Raw genomic sequence first — 5,292 nt, 5'->3', positions numbered from 1 at the left:
GTTGCCATAAACACACTGTGACCTCATTTAGAAGATTGCTATTTGGTTAGTTGCTAGGTTACAGCCAATCACAGCAGATAGGCTCCGGTCAATCACAGGCAGATTCTGCCTTTTAAACTGTGTTAACACAGACAAACTTCAAGAAATAACCAATCTAGTTGTTTTTCTAATTCATTCGTTCACTTTCATTTTTGTACGTCACTTTCCCTTTCCTGCACACATCACTTTCCCTTTCCGGAGCTTAAAATATCCCATGACCATGAGTCTACCTAGACAGATAGGCTCCGGTCAATCACAGGCAGATTCTGCCTTTTAAACTGTGTTAACACAGACAAACTTCAAGAAATAACCAATCTAGTTGTTTTTCTAATTCATTCGTTCACTTTCATTTTTGTACGTCACTTTCCCTTTCCTGCACACATCACTTTCCCTTTCCGGAGCTTAAAATATCCCATGACCATGAGTCTACCTAGAGTTGCTCCCAATTCAGTCTAGGAAACTGCCTGATTCCAATAATGCTTAGATGTGCTTGATTAAACTCTATTAAATTAAATTGAAGTTTTTTTCTCTTTTAACAAAAGTAAGAATGTACTTCACAAAGTTTATGGGAAAAAAATGGAATTAAAGTATGAGTTTATTTTAGTGCAAAAAGTTAAATCCATATATAGTTCCATGTATTTTTGAAGACCCTTTGACTATCATGTGAAGGTTATTACAATGTGGTTAGTCTTTCTGGAGGTTTATACGTGATGTTGACTCAAATGATATAGTGTCATATTCCCAATAATAACGCATAGTGAATCCTTAATAAACATTTGCAAAATCAAAAGTGCTATGAGTTGAGTATTTATTATCTGAAATGCTTGGGAGTAGAAGTAATTCAGATTTAGGGACCAGCAGTTAGCGTAATTGCTATGTCGCTGGACTCCCATGTAGTCGGCCAAGGTTCGAGTCCTGGATCCGGTGGTTTAAACTCACATCAGGCGTGCGTTTCAAGATCCTGAGAGGAGAATGGAGGAGAAGGGATTGTGGCATGGCCATCCCCCCTGGGTGGGTGATTTCTTGCTTTATAGCAAAAACTTCACACACACACAAAAAAAAGTAGTTCAGATTTTAGAAGAAATTGGTTTTGGAATATTTGTATATGAATAATAAAATATCTTGGGAACAGGGCTTAAGTCTAAACAAAATTCATTTATATTTTACATGTATCTTCCACATACAGTCTGAGGCTGGTTTTATGTCAATTTTTTATAGTACAACATTTTGACTAAGATACACTGTGACCCATCACATAAAGTCAGGCATGGAATTTTCTACTTGTGACATTTTATTGGCACTCAAAATGTTTCAAATTTTGGAGCATTTTACATTTTCAGGATAAGAACATTCAACCTGTAAAATGTTTCATTGGTTTAACAAACTGTGTTCTAGAGCCTTACTTTAAGGGAGCTGTGACTGGAAATTCTTACTTCTTAATTTCACTTTCTTTTCCTACTTTTTTAAAAAATCCATCTCTTTATATCTCATATCTAGAGAAGATATTCTTGTTCCAAAAGAACAGTTAGCAAACAATTAGTGTTGATTGCTTTTTCCTGATTATAAATCCTCATATTTTAGCTAGAACTGGACATCACAGAAGGAAAAAATGTCCAGATATAGAGAAAATAAAGTATAGTTAGATCTAGGAATATAGTGCATATTCTTAATCCTATAATTTACTGTAACTCTTCCCAAGACTTCACATATTCTCAGAACTTGAAAACTAGCCATTTCTGAGACCAGAAGATGGTATAATGGTTGTGCTGCTGGACTCCCACATAATCAACTGTGGTTTGAGGCCCAGACCCAGTGACTTAAAATTCAAACTGGCCACCTGTGTGTGTGTGCCCAAAATCCTGAGAGGAGAATGAAGCAGAAGGGATTGTGGTGTGGCCATAGCCCTGTGGGGAGTTTTTTTCTCTGTCTGTCTCTCTGGAAAGAACACATTCCTTATAGAAAAATCTTTCTCAAAATAAAAGTAGCCATTTTTTTTCTCAAATATATTGGATGCAGTTATTAACTCTTCAATGGCAATAAGTACTCGATCAGTTATCCTGAAGGAATGATCATAGGATTATTCAGGACAGCATACCCTTCTTGTTTTGATGGATTTTTAAATAAACCCAGAAGCTATTAAGCCTTTCCAATTCTGATATCAATAATTTGTCCTTAATAAAAGTGTTTTCTCTGTTAGGTAGGGCTAGAAATATTGAAATCCACTTGCTTCTTCTTAACCTTCTAAAATATTCTTAAGGCATATCAATCTAAAAAGGAATGGCATTCCAAATAAATCATGCATTTTGGGCACAAAGAAAGCAAACAGTAAGCCCCACCTGCCATATTAAATTATAGCAATACTACTTTATAAGAAATATTGGGTCCTCAGAAAAGTCATGATGTATTTTTTTTTCTATGCAAAAACGCATCATGACTTTTCCGATAGATGAATGTGGTTAAATTTAACTGTTTATAGAAATTTTTCATAGGTGCAATGTGAAAAGTCAATACCAAGGGGCCAGTAGGTGGTGTGGTGGTTAAGACACTGGTCTCCCACATGGCCAACTTGTAGTTTGAGTCCTGGACTTGGAGACTTGCTTTCTCACTTTTCCTCTCCCTCTCTCTTTTTCTCTCTCTCTCTCATCCTCTAGTGAGTGCACATGCCCTATAGCAAATCAAAAAATAAATAATAATGATAATAATAAAATAATAAAAAAATGAAAGTCAATACCAAAACAGAAGTCTATTGAGAAATGTTCTTTTCTGTATTTTCTTAAGACAGAAATTTTTGTTTAATTTAAAAGAGATGAAACACACATCATACACTAAAAACAAACACAGTGTATTAAATAATAATGATAATAATAAAATAATAAAAAATGAAAGTCAATACCAAAACAGAAGTCTATTGAGAAATGTTCTTTTCTGTATTTTCTTAAGACAGAATTTTTTGTTTAATTTAAAAGAGATGAAACACACATCATACACTAAAAACAAACACAGTGTCCTGAAAACAAAACAAAACAAAACAAAAAAGTGACCTAAGCAATATAAGACAATTTACATGTAGTTAAATAAAAGGCCTCCCAAGTATAGGACCCTGAATGCCAAGATTTTTGCCTTTAGTGAATGGAATGTTCTTGGCTGTTTTGAAACAGGACTTTGGCCATTTTGTTTTTGCTTTTTCTCTGCTAACAGAAGCAAGTCAGAACGACATAGCTCTTTCAGCATCTGGCAAGCAGGTTGTCTAAACTGGTTTATCTCAATTTAGTATCAGTTCATGAACTGATGAATAAAAATGGTGATATGTAGGTCATATTTCTTTGACCTGCAAAAATAATTTATTTGAAGTTATAGGGCCTATGAAATAATGTTAACTAAATAAAAACATAACATATCCAAACAAGTGAAAGGGTTAATTTGGACCCATGTGCCCATTTTAATAGAGTTGCCATTACCAAAATAATCACTCAAAGCAAAGAATGGTTCTTTACAAATTTTAAAATATCAACCGTTTTTCCCTAGTTTCTTTATTTTCTAGTTATCTTGATCCATTCCATGTTGATATCATAAAATTTCTGAGACTGTGTAATCCATAATGGACAGGAATTTATTTTCTCACAGTTCTGGAGTCTGGAAGTCCAAGATCAAGGCATCAACAGATTTGGGTCTGGTGAGAGCCGCCCTCTGCTCACCAGATGGCACCACTTTCTGCTTCCTCACATGACAAAGAGAGCAAAGGGCTCCCTCACATCTCTTTTTAAGAATCCTAATCCCATTTATGAGGGTTCTGTCCTTATAACTTCACCATCAAAAGGCTTCTCCTTAATTCTATACATAGTGATGCAATACCATCACGTAGTTGATCAAATTCAGAGGGAGGATATATTGAGATTATAGGCGTCATTGTAAGGATGTCTCAAAGAGAGTTTTTCTCATCTCTGAGTTGACCCAGGCCACTGGTATAACTTTTCTTTACTGTCTGTACAATATTTGTCCTTTATTTTGAGACTCAGGTGCTTCTGTTCTCAATGCTGAGATTTCTTTTGATCTTTGTTTATATGAAGTCTGTTTGTTCATTCATTCAACAGAATGTATTTGTACCTCTTATGTAACCAAGACATCCTAGGGTTAGATATTCTCCTATATCTGTATTCCTTTCTAGAAATACTTAGTCCTCAGCTCATTATAAAGAAGAGAAAAACGTGAGGGAGAAGAAGGAGAAAGAGAAGGAAAAAAACATTTCCTAGCAATTTTGTAGATCATATCTTTATAGTTTATATTATTGATAATTATCAAATTCCCATTTCTTCCTCTGGCTTCAACTTCTGTTATCTTTACATTGTAAAATTGCAGAGATCTGAAGCTGAAAATATTTTTAATGCTCAAGACTTCAGATATCTAGCTCCCGTAACTTTTTTTTTTATCGTGTGAGCAGAAAATCTGTTGGTTTTACAAGTTTCTAAATTGTGGGTACAGAGTCCAAGTATAGCTCCCAAACTGAATTGTATTATGTAAAGGAAACATAGCTAAGCTTGCACCAGAGGAGATACCTTGGCATACAGAGATACCCACTGTGTTGCCTTTAAAAAGCCAGCAGATGGCATGGGGGTTAAAGAGCTATATTCCATGCAGCTGACTTCATGGTTTGGTCCAGACCAGTGACTTGGAATATGTTCCGGCACATGCGTGTGCATGCCCCAAATCCTCAGTGGAGAATGGAAGAGTGGGGATTGCATTGTGGCCATCCTCCTCCTGGAGGGTGGTGTTTTTTTCACTTTCCCTCTCCCTGTGTCTCCCTCTGGCAAGCACACGTGCCTTATGGCAAAACTCTGAATAAATAAATAAATGCCACTTAATCTTTCTTAAGTTTTGTAAACACTTCTGCAATATGCAAAAAAGGACATGTCTGCCTTGTAAGAATTAAGTAAGCTAATGTATTGGATACAATTAACATATTACATAGCACATGGTCAAATGTTAATGTGAGTCAAGTTGAAGCAGATGCTTAAAACTGTGTGTGTATATATATGTATACACACAAATCAAGTGTCGCTTAATCACGGGGGAACATCCTGAGAAGTGCATCATTCGATGATTTTGTCATGGTGTGCACAGAATGTACTCACACATTATCTAGATGGTATCCCTACTGCATACCTAGGTACACAGTACAGCCCGCTGATCTTAGGCTACGAGCCCATATGTTGCTGTGCTAAATGCTGCAGGCAATTATAATGCAATTTTAAGTAT

The sequence above is a fragment of the Tupaia chinensis genome, unplaced genomic scaffold, assembly GCF_000334495.1.
Source record: "Tupaia chinensis unplaced genomic scaffold, TupChi_1.0 Scaffold000447_1, whole genome shotgun sequence".
NCBI lineage: Eukaryota > Metazoa > Chordata > Mammalia > Scandentia > Tupaiidae > Tupaia > Tupaia belangeri.
This window is presented reverse-complemented; position numbering follows the sequence as displayed.